This window comes from Pongo pygmaeus, chromosome 6, assembly GCF_028885625.2.
Source record: "Pongo pygmaeus isolate AG05252 chromosome 6, NHGRI_mPonPyg2-v2.0_pri, whole genome shotgun sequence".
NCBI lineage: Eukaryota > Metazoa > Chordata > Mammalia > Primates > Hominidae > Pongo > Pongo pygmaeus.
Window position 1 is genome coordinate 126,535,308 of NC_072379.2, and position 18,317 is coordinate 126,553,624.

The 18,317-nt window shown below is 37.0% G+C and overlaps 1 protein-coding gene across 1 annotated transcript in view; it reads right to left on the minus strand.

Annotated features, from left to right (window-relative positions):
• Positions 1-2,041: 2,041 nt before the first annotated feature.
• The window catches only part of GCC1 (GRIP and coiled-coil domain containing 1), a 102,093-nt gene continuing 85,817 nt past the window's right edge, over positions 2,042-18,317 (minus strand). Inside the window, exon 4 of the transcript XR_008503884.2 lies at positions 2,042-2,314. The gene's annotated coding sequence lies outside the window, so the exon portion shown is untranslated. The remainder of the gene's footprint in view (positions 2,315-18,317) is intronic.

Sequence of the window (18,317 nt, forward strand, 5' to 3'; positions counted from 1 at the left end):
TAAGTGGAAGAAATATATTTTTCAACTGTATTTTAAAAAAAATAAATGGATTATCTACAAGATATCCACAAAAGAGTATATAAAAAAGAAATGGCGTGTACCACTCATAAATATTAAGAACATGAAAGAAAGACTGAGCAAATGTTCCTGGTCAAAAAGACTGAAGAAATATGACAAGTAAATGTAAAACCGAGTCCTAAATTGGATCCTAAACCAGAAAAATATTTCTCCTTTGAAATATAGGCTACTAGAGAGCCATGGTGATATGTAGATAAAGTCTGAATATTACGTAATAGTACTAGATCAGTGTTTATTTCCTGATAGTGCCTTACCATGCCATGAGAAGAACGTGCCCTTTCTAGTCTCCTGATCCAAGAAGGGTGAGGGACATGCAGAGTATAGTTGCCCCAGTACAGCCACATGTATGCAGTGAGAGGCTGAGGTGTCCCTGCTGCCACAGCCTGAAACAAAGACACCCAGCCTAGATCAGCCAGCACCTAGATGACTCAAGATTCCTCGGAATAAATACGGATATACATGACATTGAGATTCGGGGTTGTCTATTTTGCCGCAATCAGTAACTGATACAATGACAAAGTTAGATTATTCCAGGAAGAAAATTTATTTTAACCTTAGAAAAATCAATTGGTCCAGTTGCGGTGGCTCAGGCCTGTAATCCTAGTACTTTGGGAGGTGGAGGCAGGCGGATTGCCTGAGCTCAGGAGTTCAAAACTGGCCTGGGCAACATGGCAAAACCCTGTCTCTACTAAAAATATATATATATATATATATGAAAAATTAACCAGGCATGGTGGCATACACCTGTAGTCCCAGCTACTCAGGAGGCTGAGGCACAAGAATTACTTGAACCCGGAGGTTGCAGTGAGCCAAGATCGTACCACCGCACTCCAGCCTGGGTGACACAGCGAGACTCCATCAAAAAAAAATCTATTGGTATAATTTACTATATTATTAGAGTAAAAGAAGCAATGTGAACATCTCAGTAGGTACTGAAAAATATCATTTGATAACATTTAACATTCATTTGTGATGGTTAAAAATATTAGGACTAGGAGAGCTTGCTCCAACAGATGTGTACCTATTATGAAACTATAGCAAGTCAGATTGGTATGGTTTGGCTGTGTTCCCATACAGCCAAATTTCATCTTGAATTGTAGCTCCCATAATTCCCAGGTGTTGTGGGAGGGACCTGGTGGGAGATAATTGAATCATGGAGGCGGTTTTCCCCATACTGTTCTGGTGGTAGTGAATAAGTCTCACAAGATCTGATGGTTTTATAAGAGGAAACGCCTTTCTGTTGGTTCTCATTCTCTCTTGTCTGCCACCACGTAAGATGTGCCTTTTGCCTTCCGTCATGAGTGTAAGGCCTCCCCAGCCACATGCAACTGTGAGTCCATTAAACCTCTTTTTCTTTATAAATGATCCAGTCTCAGGTACGTCTTTATCAGCAGTGTGAAAATGGACTAATACAAAGATGATGTAGTATTTGCACAGAAATAGCCAAATACAAAAAATGAGAGAGTCCGTAAAAGGATACACTAATATATAGACAATTTATAATGAAGAGAGGTAGTATGGCAGTTTAATTAGGAAAAGACAAGTAGGTCTTCAAAAAATGGGACAATAAGTTATTCAAATGAAAAATATTAAATTGCACCTCTATATCACATGATATATAAGAATCAATTCCAGATGGATTAAAGATCTAAGTGTGGTAAGGAAAAACCCCATAACATCATATAAACAACAAAAGAGAATATATTTATGACCTCAGGATAAAGAAGTGTTCCTTAAACAAGACATAAAAAGCAGAAACTGTAACAACAGAGAATAATAAATTATGCTACATTAAATAAGAACTTCTGTTCATGAAAGACACCATAAGAAAATGAAAGCAGCCACAGAGCAGGAAAAGATATTTGCATCATACGTAACCAGTGAAGGACTAGTATCCAGAATATACAAAGCACTATAGTTGACAGGAAGAATAATGAAATTAAGAAAAATTCCAACTAGTAATATGGAGAATAACAGCTTTCGGTTTTATTAGAACTGTGGAATCGCCAAACTCAGTGCTATTTAGAGATCATCATGCTAACTACCCAATCTCTTTATTTCACAGCTGAGCACGCCAAGAACCAAGGAGCCCAGGGCAGGCTGCACGGCATGCCCTGTGCCCCAATCACACTGCTTCCTCTTCTGAATCTCTGCACCCCCAAGTCTGGTTCAGTTTTGAGCTTCAGGCGTGGTCTCATCCCTTTGGCACTTCTTTTTTCCAACCAAAAGTTCTCAGCTTCAAAAAAAAAAAGATGAGCATGTTCAATGACAAGAAAGTCTGTTTGATGGTAATCTATAAATTTGCCACATAAAGCATAAACCATACCACAAAAAGCTTAAAGGAATACCCACTGAATTCCAACTGCTGAAGGTTGTTCTGCCCTTTCTTTATGGTCTCCAAAGACAAGCTTGTTTTATGTCACATTATTTTCTCCCCTCTTTATGGGCCAGATTCAATTTGTCACTACTTGGATATTGAACACTTTTTGCAAATTAAAGAGAAAGTCACCTCAGGCAACTTTCAAATAGAGGCTTATTGGGGACTTGATGATACTGCAAATCATTAAAGAACTTAGGTTCTGTACCCCTGCCCTCACTGATCAAATAGAGGCCACTCCTTTGAAGCCAGCAAGGACCCACGGGACTGACCTAATGCTTTTCGCCTTCAGCTTCTGAAGCTTATCACATTACTAATGTTTGGGTCTCTAATCTAGCTGGCTAGTTTAATCATCTTGAAGTAAAACAATACTATTAACATTGTTAGAAATGATTTATCCTTCTCCATGCTGTTACCCTCTGCTTGATTCATTCATTTTATTTATAATTTTGCAATTACAACTTTTCTTCTCAGAATCCTTCTCTTTCTCATTGTTAAAAGTAAAGACTATATCATCCTCTTTCTTTTACGATAATCTGTTGCTATGGAAATAGAGTTTCCAAACACGGATTAATGATCCAGGGATAATAAAGAAAGAAAAAAGGTATTCTCTAAGAGAAAATTTGTTTCCAAATATAATCCCTTTTAGTTAAGCTGTCATATAAAATCATACAATTATTGGTTGAGCACAGTGCAACTAGAAAGGTGCTAGGTCCTAATCAAAACAGAGAAGACAAAGACCAAGAAATTGTATTTTAGCTAAGGAAATAAGATGCATGACACAATGTACAAGCAGTATGTTACTGTTCATATGTAATTGGGGTGTAAAAATTTGTGTTTGAGATCATAAAAGCAGTGAACAAAAATCAAAGTATACAAACAAAAACAGATGGGCTTGATATGAACAATGACTGGAAAAAGATTTAAAGCCAAAATCAGGAATTTTAATTTCATAACTAGAAGTCAGGACTGGAGATAAAGTGTAATATGATCAGCATGCTGCCCAAGGAAGATTACTTTATATGTTCATTTGGTGAACATTTTCTGAAGGCATAGCAGGCTTTGTGTCCTGGGCCAAGCATGAGGGCATGGGACAATAGAAATTGTCAATGAAATAATGAAATAATAGAATTGACAATGAAATAATGAAATAATAGAACTGACAATGAAATAATGTTGTCTTGAGTCATCTTCCCTAGAAGCAGAGCCTGAGACAGGAATTTGGGTATACATGGCTATTAAGGCAGTGCTCTGAGAGAGGGAATAAGGAAAATGGAATAGGGCAGGGGAAGTAACTAAGTGGTATCCACAGGTGTCTAGCTTCAGTCTATCCCACAGAGAGCCCTAGAGCATGAACATTCGCCCAGGTAGTTCCCATGTTGAAGCAAAGGGAAAAGCCTTTTGTACTCATTCTATCAGCCAGCAATTGGCTGGAGCCTGCCACTAGGGGGAATAGGTGAGTAATTCACCAAATGAGTTAGCTCTCACTGAGTAAAGAGCGATTCTTTAGAGGGGCAAGAGTGAGCCAATGCTCACAACAGTTGAAGGATGGATGACATAGGGTGGTAAAGGGGATCTGAGTGAGGCACCAGCAGTGTATAAAATGTCTTCAAATTATTAATATAGGTTACTTTGAACTTAGAATCCTATACCTAGCCCTCAAGCCCATCTCTGAAAGAACTACTGGAGGGCACTACTATGGCAACAAGATACATGTATTCGAGAAAGACGACTGTATGGCGTAAAAGAAAAAATGATGAAAAAGAAATGTGAAAAATTTCTAGTGAAGTCCAATAATTGATAATGCAGAATGCAAGAAAAAATGGGGAACTAAAATCCCAGATGATTGCAATATGGCAGATAGTGATGAAGGACGGGAAAGAGAAAAATCAAAGTGTCCTAACATTAGTAGCAGTGTATCCGGTGAGAAAGCAATAAATACAGATTAATTCTGGACCAATATGTTGTGGTGCTATCCAATATGGTTGTTATGGAATGAACTGTGTCCCCACAAAATTCCTATGTTGAAGTCCTAACTCTACATCTCAGAATGTAATCGAATTGGAGATAGGACCTTTAAAGAGCTGATTATGTTAAAACGAGGCCCTTAGGATAAGCCCTGATCTAATCTGACTGATGTCCTTAGAAGAAGAGATTAAGACTCACAAGGAGATACCAGGGATGCAAGCACACAGAGGAAAGACCATGTGAGGACGCAGTGAGAAGGAGGCATCTGCAAAGCAGGGAGAGAGGCTTCAGAAGAAACCAGGCCTGCTGACACCTTGATCTTGGACTTCCAGTCTCCGGAACTGTGAGAAAATTAATTTCTGTTGTTTAAGTCACCCAGTCTATAGTATTTTGTTATGGCAGCCCAAGAAAATTAATACAATAGTAGTCAGTGGCTACATGTGGCTATTTAATTTACATTAATTAAAATTAAATAAAAGTAAAACTTCAGTTTCTCCCTCATATTAGCCACACATCAAGTACTCAATAGCCACATGTAGCTAGTGGTTACTGTACAAGACAGTGTCAGAGATATAGAACATTTTCATCATTGCAGAAATTTCTATTGGACAACGTTGCTCCTCTAAAGGTAGGTTGAAAGCAATTTTTGTTTAAATATATGGGATAAAAATTTTAAAGATAACGATTAAGAAAATAGAGATACCTATAATCCTAGCACTTTGTGGGGCTTAGGTGGGTGGACTGGTTGAGCCCAGGAGTTTGAGATCAGCCTGGGAAACATGGTGAAACCCCATCTCTACAAAAAATACAAAAAATTAGCTGGGCATGGTAGCATACGCCTGTAGTCCCAGCTACTCAGGAAGCTGAGGTGGGAGTATCACTTGAGCCCTGGAGGTCAGGCTGCAATGAGCCAGGATCATACCACTGCATTCCAGCCTGGGTGACAGAGTGCAACCCAGAAAGAGAGAAAGGAAGATAGGAGGGAGGGAGGGAGGGAAAATTTATCATAACGAAATAAGGCTTATTGCAGGAATGCAAAGATGATTCAGCATTAAGAAATCTCATTAACAAAGCGGAAAATATCAGGATTTCCCCATTTTAATAATAATTAATATTCAAACTGCATTGTGAATATAGCAATCTTTTTGAACTAAAAATAACATTCTACATTTTAAAAAACTTTTTATGAGGTAGGAATGGAAAGAAAATTTTGTTTCTGGATAGAAGCTAAATAACTATCAGAAACACATAAATCATTTTGGATGGTGAAATATTGGAGGCATTCTAATTGAACAGGAAAAAGAAAATGTATCAAATAAGAGTTCTTGGGTTGCAAGCAACAGAAATCAATTCTTTTTTATTATTATTATACTTTAAGTTCTAGGGTACATGTGCACAACGTGCAGGTTTGTTACATATGTATACATGTGCCATGTTGGTGTGCTGTACCCATTAACTCGTCATTTACATTTGGTATACTTCCTAATGCTATCCCTCCCCCCTACTCCCACCCCACGACAGGCCCCAGTGTGTGATGTTCCCCTTCCTGTGTCCAAGTGTTCTCATTGTTCAATTCCCACCTATGAGTGAGAACATGCAGCGTTTGGTTTTTTGTCCTTGCAATAGTTTGCTGAGAATGATGGTTTCCAGCTTCATCCATGTTCCTGCAAAGGATATGAACTCATCCTTTTTCACAGCTGCATAGTATTCCATGGTGTATTTGTGCCACATTTTCTTTTTTTTTTTTTTTTTTGAGACAGAGTCTCGCTCTGTCGCCCAGGCTGGAGTGCAATGGCACAATCTCGGCTCATTGCAAGCTCTACCTCCTGGGTTCATGCCATTCTCCTGCCTCAGCCTCCCGAGTAGCTGGGACTACAGGCGCCTGCCACCATGCCTGGCTAATATTTTGTGTTTTTAGTAGAGACAGGGTTTCAGTGTGTTAGCCAGGATGATCTCAATCTCCTGACCTCGTGATCCACCTGCCTCGGCCTCCCAAAGTGCTGGGATTACAGGCTTGAGCCACCACACCCGGCCCACATTTTCTTCATCCAGTCTATCATTGATGGACATTTGGGTTGGTTCCAAGTCTTTGCTATTGTGAATAGTGCCGCAATAAATATACCTGTGCATGTGTCTTTATAGCAGCATGATTTATAGTCCTTTGAGTATATACCCAGTAATGGGATGGCTGGGTCAAATGGTATTTCTAGTTCTAGATCCCTAAGGAATCGCCACACTGTCTTCCACAATGGTTGAACTAGTTTATAGTCCCACCAACAGTGTAAAAGTGGTTCTATTTCTCCACATCCTCTCCAGCACCTGTTGTTTCCTGACTTTTTAATGATCATCATTCTTACTGGTGTGAGATGGTATCTCATTGTGCTTTTGATTTGCATTTCTCTGATGGCCAGTGATTATGAGAATTTTTTCTTGTGTCTGTTGGCTGCATAAATGTCTTATTTTGAGAAGTGTCTGTTCATATCCTTCGTCCACTTTTTGATGGGGTGGTTTGTTTTTTCATGTAAATTTGTTTGAGTTCATTGTAGATTCTGGATATTAGCCCTTTGTCAGATGAGTCGATTGCAAAAATTTTCTCCCATTTTGTAGGTTGCCTATTCACTCTGATGGTAGTTTCTTTTGTTGTGCAGAAGCTCTTTAGTTTAATTAGATCCTATTTGTCAATTTTGGCTTTTGTTGCCATTGCTTTTGGTGTTTTAGACCTGAAATCCTTGCCCATGCCTATGTCCTGAATGGTATTGCCTAGGTTTTCTTCTATGGTTTTTATGGTTTTAGGTCTAATATTTAAGTCTTTAATCCATCTTGAATTAATTTTTCTATAAGGTGGAAGGAAGGGATCCAGTTTCAGCTTTCTACATATGGCTAGCCAGTTTTCCCAGCACCATTTATTAAATAGGGAATCCTTTCCCCATTGCTTGTTTTTCTCAGGTTTGTCAAAGATCAGATGGTTGTAGATGTGTGGTATTATATCTGAGGTCTCTGTTCTGTTCCATTGATCTATATCTCTGTTTTGGTACCAGTACCATGCTGTTTTGGTTACTGTAGCCTTGTAGTATAGTTTGGAGTCAGGTAGCGTGATGCCTCCAGCTTTGTTCTTTTGGCTTGGGATTGACTTGGCAATGCGGGCTCTTTTTTGGTTCCATATGAACTTTAAAGTAGTTTTTTCCAATTCTGTGAAGAAAGTCATTGGTAGCTTGATGGGGATGGCATTGAATCTATAAATTACCTTGGGCAGTATGGCCATTTTCACGATATTGATTCTTCCTACCCATGAGCATGGAATGTTCTTCCATTTGTTTGTGTCCTCTTTTATTTCATTGAGCAGTGGTTTGTAGTTCTCCTTGAAGAAGTCCTTCACATTTCTTGTAAGTTGGATTCCTAGGTATTTTATTCTCTTTGAAGCAATTGTGAATGGGAGTTCACTCATGATTTGGCTCTCTGTTTGTCTGTTATTGGTGTATGAGAATGCTTTTGATTTTTGCACATTGATTTTGTATCCTGAGACTTTGCTAAAGTTGCTTATCAGCTTAAGGAGATTTTGGGCTGAGACGATGGGGTTTTCTAAATATACAATCATGTCATCTGCAAACATGGACAATTTGACTTCCTCTTTTCCTAATTGAATACCCTTCGTTTCTTTCTCCTGCCTGATTGCCCTGGCCAGAACTTCCAACACTATGTTGAATAAGAGTGGTGAGAGAGGGCAAACCGAATCCAGCAGCACATCAAAAAGCTTATCCACCATGATCAAGTGGGCTTCATCCCTGCGATGCAAGGCTGGTTCAACATACGCAAATCAATAAACGTAATCCAGCATATAACAGAACTAAAGACAAAAACCACATGGTTATCTCAATAGATGCAGAAAAGGCCTCCGACAAAATTCAACAGCCCTTCATGCTAAAAACTCTCAATAAATTAGGTATTGATGGGACGTATCTCAAAATAGTAAGAGCTATTTATGACAAACCCACAGCCAATGTCATACTGAATGGGCAAAAACAGAAATCAATTCTAATTTAATCCCCCCAAAAGGAGGATTTATTGGAAAGCTTTTAGAAAGCTCACAAAATCAACCAGAAGGCTGGAGAAAAGGCTCAAAAGCAGACATGGAATTACCTGGTTTCTGGAAATAATAAATTCTAGTTTTTCTTGCTTGCTTACACATGAGTTACCTTCTTTAAGGGCCAAAGTCCTAGGACAGTAACTCCAATTGACTAAGCTTAGATCACGGGCCTTCCCTTTGGATGTGCAGAACCACTGATGGAAAAGATCTAATAAAAGAAATGTCCAAGATCCCTTCCTTCCATGATAGGAAAACAGGGTCCCCTGGATCTACCTTTCTTCAATGACTGCCTGCAATAGAGGAGAGATAATTTGAAAAAAAAAAATCAATCAATTGGTGAAGGCACTGTAGGATGCTGGGATACAAACCAACAAACAAAAATTCTTGCACAACTTCCTAGCCTGTATCATAAGGCAAAAAAAAAAAAAAAAAGAGAGAGAGAGAAAGAAAAAGGAAATAAGTGGTAAATATCTTAAGAGAATAAATTAAACATTCATTATTTGAAGATAATATAATAGTCAAGTTGGAAATTCTAATAGAATAAACTGAAAATTATTAATAAATTATATTCACAATTAGTACAAGTACACTTAAGTGGCTGAATCCAAGATCAAACCAAAAATTCAATAAATTTCTTATATACCAACAATCACCAAGTAGAAAATGTAATGAGAAAAAAATCCATTTACAGAAACAGCAAAACCTAGGAAATACTCAGAAACAATCTTAACAAGAAATGCATACAACTCATCTAAATGAAAATACAAAAATTTGCTGAAGGATACTCTGAAGAAGGCCTAAGTAAATGAAATATACCATGTTTCTGAATGGGAAAACCCAACACAGTAAAGCTACCCAATAAATCTATAAATCCAATAAATCTCAATGAAGATGAAAGCATAATTATTTTATGAAACTTACAAGCTTTTTACAAAGTTCATCTGGAAGAGAAAACATACAAGAAAACATTTGAAAAAGAACATTCATGCAGCATTTTCTATACCAGACTTCAAAGCTAAAGTTTTAATATTTAAAATATGTAGTATAGACAACAGAGGACAAGAGAGATTCTAGAAATAGACACATATTCATAATTTCTGTTGTGAATCAAATGGCATGGGTAAAATTGGCTGACCATTTGGAAACAAAATTAGATCCCTACAACCTATGTTCCACAAAAATAAATACACATAGATTAAAGAGCTAAATGTAAAATCAAAACTATACAAGACAATTTTAATATAATCTTGAAGTGGAAGGTTTTTATCAAACCCAGAGGCTATATATTGACCATTTGACTTTATTAAAATTTTAAACTTTTATATAATAAAAGGTACCTTTAAAAGGGGGGGAAAGGGGCAACAGACTGTGAGAAAGTATCTGTAAGAGCTCCTAAAAATCAGTAAGAAAAAGACAAACCAATTTGAAAATAGGCAAAGGATAACACAAGAATTTTACCAAAATGTTTCACACTACACATGTGAAAAGATGTTTAATATTACTGTTGATCAAAATAATGCAAATAAAAGCAACAATTGAATATTTTTACAATTGGATTTGCAAATATTAAATATTTGGTGTTGGTATAAAAATTTCACAAAACAGTTTATGGAAATACAAATTGACTACAGCTTTTTGGCAGTCAATTTGGCAGTATCTGCTGAAATTTTAAATGCGTATGCTCTTTGACCCAGCAATTCCATTTCTAAGTATCTACCCAACAGAAATACACTCTCAATTTTGATACAATATATGTACAAAGATTTTTATATCAGCATTGTCTGCAATGGCCAAAAAAAGAAAATAATCTAAATGTCCATTAGTAGGAGAAAGAAAATTAAGCCTATGCTACATAAAATGCAGCCATTTGAAAGAATTATGTGGATATGTTTATACTGATATGGAAAGTGTGCTATGATATATTAAGAGAAAAAGTGAACTTGAGTGAACAGTATAATCCCATTTATGTAAAATCTAATCCTGTATTTTTGTTTATGAAATAAGTATATGTAAATGCATAGGAAAAGGAGTGGAAAGATGCACACCAAATTGTTCATGCTGATTGCCTCTGGAGAAGAGCAGGATTGGGGAAAAGAGACTTTCATTTCTTGTTCAACTGTTTTGTTTAATATTTTTACAACAAAAATATGCTAATGTCTATTTGTATGATCCTATTATAAATTTCAAAAAATAAAAATTATTCCAATGGCAGAGTAGGAAAAACTAAAGATGAGTAAGATTAGAAACAGGGAGACCAATGAGAAGGATGCTGTCATTATGCAAAAAGGAAAAGATGGGAGCCCAGGGTGGGAGTGGCAATGGGATAAAGAGGACATGGATTCAAGAGAGATAGGAAAGTGGAAATGGTGATTATTCAGGTATGGGCATGAAGAGGGAGGAATGCTAAAAGATATGTAAGTAATTTAATTGGTGGAGGGTACCATATACTGAAAAGAAAAGCCTTGGAAGAGAAGCAGGTTTAGAGAAAAATATAATGAGTTCAGTTTTAGTCATATTTTGGGATGCCGTGGAGAACTCAAGTGGAGATGTTTCTTAAACATTAGGTTGGAGCTATAGGCACAAATAATTAGTGTGCAAATGGTACCTGAAGCAATGGGCTTCATAGAACGAAAAGAAATCCAAGCAGAATGCCTGAGAAAACACTAACCTTTAAGGGGCAACCAAAGGAAGAGGAAATCATGAGAAACACTGAGAAGGCATGACTGTGGAGGATGGAGAAAAATTGAGGAAAAATGGTGTTACAAAAGTTAAATGAGGGGAGAATTTGAACATGGAAGAAATGGGCAACAGGACTTATCATCAAGAGGAAAAGCAAGAACCAGAAAATGTAGAAGTCACTAGTAAGGGACAGGATCAGCTTCAGTGAAAGGGAGGAGCTGACACCAGACCACAGAGGCTTTCAAGGGGATGGCTGTGAAAAGGGCAACAACAGGATTCCTGCCTCAGTTTGTTATGGCTGCTATAATAAAATACCTTAGATTGGTAGCTTATAAACAACATACATGTATTGCTCACAGTTCTGCAGGCTGGGAAGTCCAAGATCAAAGTACCGGGATACTCAGTATCTGGTGAGGACCCACTCTCTGGTTCAGAGATGGCCATCTTCTGGTTGTGTCCTTACATGGTGGAAAGAGCAAGGGGTCCCTCTCAAGCTTCTTTCATAAAGGCACTAATGCCATGTATGAGGTCTCCACCTTTGTCATCTAATCACTCCCCAAAGGCCCCACCTCCTAATACCATCACCTTGGGGGTTAGGATTTCAACACATCAATTTCAAGTGGACATGAATATTGAACCCATGGTAATCACCAAGAAAAAGGAAAGGATGAGCTCCAATTCAATAGGAGAGTGGTACCATCTCTCCCATTAAGACAGAAAAGAAGAAAGAACAAGGGCAGATTGATGTGTATTTCTTGGTGAAGGAGAAGAATTTTTCCAGGGAGTTTTCACCTGATAGCCTCTATTTGCAATGCAAAATGAAGGCAAACTCTCCGAGGGTTGTGAAGGAGGCAATAGAGAACAGAGTCAAAGACTGAAGGGAAATTTTTAAATAGCTGTGGAAGGCATTGGGCACACTGAAGAATTGCTAGACAATACAGAGCATTAGCTGTCAAACATTTTTATTCTACATTAAGACATACATTTTATATTATGGCCCAGCACATACATACATATATATGTGTATAACTAATTTTAAAAATTATGAAACAATACTTACACTTAATTTCTGAAATGAATATTTTCTACTCTATTCTATTTACTTTTTAAAAAATTCACGATTCATGATAAAAACCCTCAACAGATTAGGGATAGAGGGAATGTATTTCAACACAATAAAGATCACATGTGACAAAACCATAACTAACATTATTTTCAAAAGTCAAAAGTTGAAAGCTTTTCCTCTAAGATCAGCAACAAGATAAGGAAGCCCACTCTCACCACTTCTTTTCAACATACTACTAGAAGTTTTAGCAAGAGCAATTAGGCGAAAGAAAGAAAGAAAGGCATCCTAATAGGAAAGGAAAAAGTGAAATTGTCTCTATTTGCTGATGACATGATGCTATATATAGAAAACCCTAAAGACTCCACCACAAAAACCATTAGAACTGATAAATGAATTCAGTAAAGTTGCACAATACAAAATCCGTACACAAAAATCAGTAGCATTTCTATATACTAATAATAAACTATCTAAAAGGGAAATTAAGAAAACAATTCACAATAGAAACAATTTACAATATCAAAAACAACAACAAAAATACTTAAGTGTAAATTTAATCAAGGAGGTAAAAGATTTGTATATTGAAAACTATAAGACACTAATGAAAGAAAATTTGTAAAACACAAATAAATAGAAAAATATCCCATGTTTATGGACTGAAAGAATTAACATTGTGAAAATATACATATTACCAAAGCTTTCTACAGATTCAATGCAATCTCTATCAAAATTTCAATGCCATTTTTCACAGAAGTAGGAAAAAACAGTCCTTAATTTGTATAAAAGACTCCTAATATCCAAAATAATCTTGAACATAAAGAACTAAGATTGAGGCATCACACTCTCTGATTTCAAAACCTACTATAAAGCAACTGTAATCAAAACAGCATGGTACTGGCATAAAAACAGACACATAGACCAATGGAACAGGATAGAAAGCCCAGAAATAAATCCACAGTTATGATCAATTGATTTTCAACAGAGGTGCCAAGAACACACAATGCAGAAAGGACACTCTCGTCAATAAATGGTGTTGGGAAAACTGGCTATCAACACGCAAAAGAATAAAATTAGATTATATTTCACACCATATATAAAAATCAACTCAAAATGAATTATACTTAAATGTAAGACCTGAAGCTGTAAAACTAGCAGAAGACAACATAGGCAAAAAAGTTCCATAACATTTTTTGTATATGACCTTAAAAGCACAGGAAACAAAACCAAAAGTAGACAAATGGGACGGAATCAAACTAAAAACCTTCTGCACAGCAAGACAAACTATTAACAGAGTGAAGAGACAACCAACATAATGGGAGAAAATATGTGTAAATCATACATCTAATAAGGGGTTAATATCCAAAACATATAAAGAACTAAAACAACTCATTAGCAAGAAAGCAAATAGCCCAATGAAAAAATGGGCAAAAAGCCTGAATAGATATTTCTCAAAAGAATACATACAGGCCAGGCACAGTGGCTCACGCCTGTAACCCCAGTACTTTAGGAGGCCAAGGCAGGTGGATCACTTGAGGTCAGGAGTTTGAGACCAGCCTGACCAATATGTTGAAATTCCATCTCTACTAAAAATACAAAAAAAAAAAAAATTAGCTAGGCGTGGTGATACACTCCTGTAATCCCAGCTACTTGGGAGGCTGAGGCAGGAGAATTGCTTGAACCCAGGAGGTGGAGGTTGCAGTGAGCCAAAATCGCACCATTGCTCTCCAGCCCAGGCAACAAGAGTGAAACTCCTACTAAAAAAAAAAAAAAAAAAAAAAAAAAAGAATACATACAAAGAGCTAATTGGTACTTGGTACATGCAAAAATGCTCAGCATCACTAATCATTAGGGAAATGCAAACTAAGACCACAATGAGATATCACCTCTCACCTGTTAGAGTAGCTTTTATCAAAATGATGAAAGATAACAAGTATTGGTAAGGATGTGAAGAAAAGGAAACTTTTGCAGATTATAGGTAGGAATGTGAATTAGCACAGCCATTATGAAAAATGGTATGAAGGTGTCTCAAACAACTAAAAATAGATCTACCATATGATCCACTAATCCTACTTCTGCATATATACCCCAAGGAATTGAAATCCATATCTCAAAGGGATATCTGCCCTCCCATATTTACTGCAGTATTGTTCACAATAGCCAAGATATGGTATCAACCTAAGTGTCCATTAATGGATGAACGGATAAAGAAAATGTGGTATATATACACAATGGAATGCTATTCCACTTTAAAAACGAAAGAAATTCTGTCATTTGTGACAACATGGATGAACCTGGAGGCCATTATTCTAAATGAAATAAGCCAGGCATGGAAAGACAAATACCACATGATCTCACTTTTATATGAAATCTAAAAAAGTTGAACTCACAGAAGTAGAGAGTAGAAAAATGGTTACCAGAGGCTAAGGGATTGGGGAGGGAAGAAATGGGGAATTTCTATGAAAGGATATAAAGTTTCAGAAAAGAGGAATAATTTTTTAGATCTGTTGCACGGCAGAGTGACTACAGTCAATAATAGTGCATTGTATATCTCAAAATAACAAAGAGTAAATTTCAAATGCCTCACCACAAAAAATGATAGGTAAGCAAGGTGATGGATATGTTAATTAGTTTGACTTAATTATTCCACATTGTACACATATATCAAAGCATTATATTGTGCCCCATAAATGTATACAAGTATGATTTGTCAATTCAAAATAATGTTAATTCTTGAAAATTCACTAAATTTAGTTCATGATCCATCAATGAGCTGTGATCCAATGTTCAAAAAACACTAGTATAGAGCACCTAACTTCAGGTGCATATAATTTTCTCAGTTTTCCTGATCCACCTACCTGACATGGGACCAGAGATCTAAAGGAGGATGTAGCATGAGGACAAGGGTTTATATATTCTAGGATAATAGCAAGAGAAATGTACAAAGATGGACACTGGCTGAATAAGAAAGAAGTCATATGAGAACAAAGGGAGAGGCCCAGGAACTGCAGTCTCAGTGTAACTGAAGAATAGGTGTAGCAGGTATTAGAAGGAAAAAAGGAGCTAAGAACTAGTTCTTAGATTTAAAGTGCCAGAGGCAGAGTGATTCTGGATGATGACAAGCCCAGGTATGACCCTGAGATTCTGGATGATTCATGGAAGTAGATGCAAGGACTGAGGAATCAGACAGAAAACATAAAGAGTTTGTTGCAAAAGTCTAGACGTATTGTGAGTATTGCCTAGATGAGTTGGTGGAGAAAATTAAAAGCTCAAGATAAATATGAGAAATGTTTTAAATCAGCACTGTCCAAGAGAACTTCCTGCAATGATGAAAATGTTCTATATCTGCCCTATCCAATTCCGTAGCCACTAGACACATGAGGCTGTTGAACATTTGAAATGTGGCTAGTGTGACAGAGAAACTTAAATTTTAATTGCATTGCTTTCAATTAATTTAAATTTAAATTTAAATAGTCACATGTGGCTATCTCGTGGCTGTAATAGCAGGCAGTACAGTTCTAGACGAAGAATTATCAGGAAGACATAAAGTCAATTAAAAGTTCCACAGTAGGATGGTTCTATAGCACTGGGGACCTGTTGGTACAATTTCTTTGATAGGAAAAAGCAATTTAACCTTTTTATTTTACTTAACAGAATTTTAATCACGCAGAAATGTCCTTTAGAGATCCAGAATCCTTGGTTGACAGAGAATATAAGATATTGGGGCAAGAGATGTAGAAATACAATTTACCTATGTAAGCTAGTACATAAACCAGTGAGTGGATGAATTCCCGAAGACAGTGAAGGTGATTGTAAACCAATAGTGATTCGTGACCACTATCACACATGTTGGGGGGCTTGTAGATTAATAATGTGGGAGTGAAACTGAAGGATTTCATAGAGGGATATAAGAGGAAATTTTAAAATATTTCAACAACTTTCATAAAAATGTATTTGCATACTTATAGCTCTTTCTGTTAAATTTTTCTACTTATTCCCATATGGTTTCTGTTTCTTCATTTAACTCTAGGAGACTCAGTTATCATTAAAAGCTATCACAGGTTTTGAAGCAAACATTATCACAGCCTGAACTGAGCCACAGCTCACCAAGCAACTGCTTCCCAAGTCTAGAGATCTCAAATACAATGAAACATCACACACATTGTAATCTCCAGGCAGGAACTCGAGCTATAGAGAGAATAAGTACACTTTGTAGAGTATACCTGTGGGGAAACTCAGGTGAACCCCTGAGCACCTAAAGCTTTACCACTCTGCCCATATCATCAAATCTTATGGGACCTGTGGCATCCTAAATTCCAGGTGGAAGGTGTTTGTCTTAGAGAGATACTCTTGACTTTATGGAATTAGACAGCTAAGAGAGAAATCTCTTTCATTAAGTTCTCAACATTTGGCTTTAAGCACTTTGCTTACTTTGTACATGTTCCCCTAGACTGTCCTTCCCCCAATTTTTCCTGGCCCAAAGCCTATTTCCCACACTTAAGGTGTCCTATAACACTCCCTGTAAAAGCAGTCCCTTCCAGAAATGAAGCTTACTCAAATCTTAGGATTCTACCTTTCGTCATTAAGTTTCTTTCATTGCAGTGCTATTTCCATCCATGTAATTCACTTGCTCTGTCTCAGTTCCACTCTGTTGAGTGTATGATCAGATGAGGAAAAACTATGCCAACCAGAGTAGAATTCACAAAAGGTCACTTATAAAATTTGTACTAATTTTCAGGCTGCTATGCTCTGACATTTACTAGGACCATAAAGTTTAACAACAACAACAAAAAAAACTCACCCTAAGTCACAGAATCATAGAATTACAAAATTACATCATTCCCTAAACATTTACATGGTACAAATCAATGAAGTTGTAATACTGAATTCTTCTTTACTCCACATCCAGGAGCCAGCCTATCACCAGGGGCCCTGGTCCTCCCCCTCCTCCCCAACATGGCCCAATTTTTAGTCATTTGGCTACAAATTACTGGAACAAGTAGGAGGAAAGAAAGTCAGGATTTAAAAACTCATAATCAGTGTAAACAATCATTACAAACTTTTAACCGTGCTTAGAGGATGGAGGTTGAGTCTAATTACTAAAGCACGCTTGGAAAATTCCCTGTCTCCATCTCTATGGCATATACCTCTGCCATCTCCTCCATCAACACCACAGATGACCAAGACCAAGCATAAATGATGCCCCCTTTGAAAAAACGGCCTCCACTTCCCCTTACAGAGTTTGTGCTCCAGCTTTCCTTGTTCTAGCAGCACTAGGCTTGGTACCTACTATATTCTAGTAGTTGACATACTATATCTTAATAATTTCCAGGTATGCCCTGCTGTCTAGTTTATGAGTGCTTCATAGTTAGGAATCTGTCTGATGCATCTCTTACATCTGTCTGTATCTCTTGTGCCAGCCACAGTGTTTGAAACATAGGAGATAAGTAGAGTTTTGTTGAATAAATGGTGTAACTTTTTTCAGCAGTTTATCACTTTTGACCAATCTTGCTTGGTCTACTATGTGTGCCTCTTCCACACCCAAGGAATACAAGTTTATTTCTTCCCTTTTTGATACCAGTTCTCTGGATACTACTTCTTACCTCCTTATTCTTTTGCAGATAGACATCATCCCAATACACTCCCTCTTCAGACTCAAAAAAGAGGAAGAAGCAGGCAGGAAAGGCAAGGGAAATGGGAAACTTGGTTCCATAACTGTTAGGAGCCATGTAATTTGGACAGTAGCTATATATACTCCAGGCCTTATAAACAGTCTAAAAATTTCCAGGGTATGTGTTTTGAAATTCTAGCACTGGGAAAATAAGCAATCCTTAGAATGTTGCAAAGGAAATAAATATTGAAAATATGTGAATAACATAATAATAATAACATTTATTGAGCACTGAATCTGGATCAGTTCCTGCTCTAAATAATTGTAATTGTACTATACAATTATAAATGGTCCTGATATCTGATAGGACAAGTCCCTCATCTTGCTGTTCTTCAATAGTATCATGGCTATTTTTGGTTTGTGGCTCTTTCATATAAAATTTGCATTCAGTTTTCCTTTT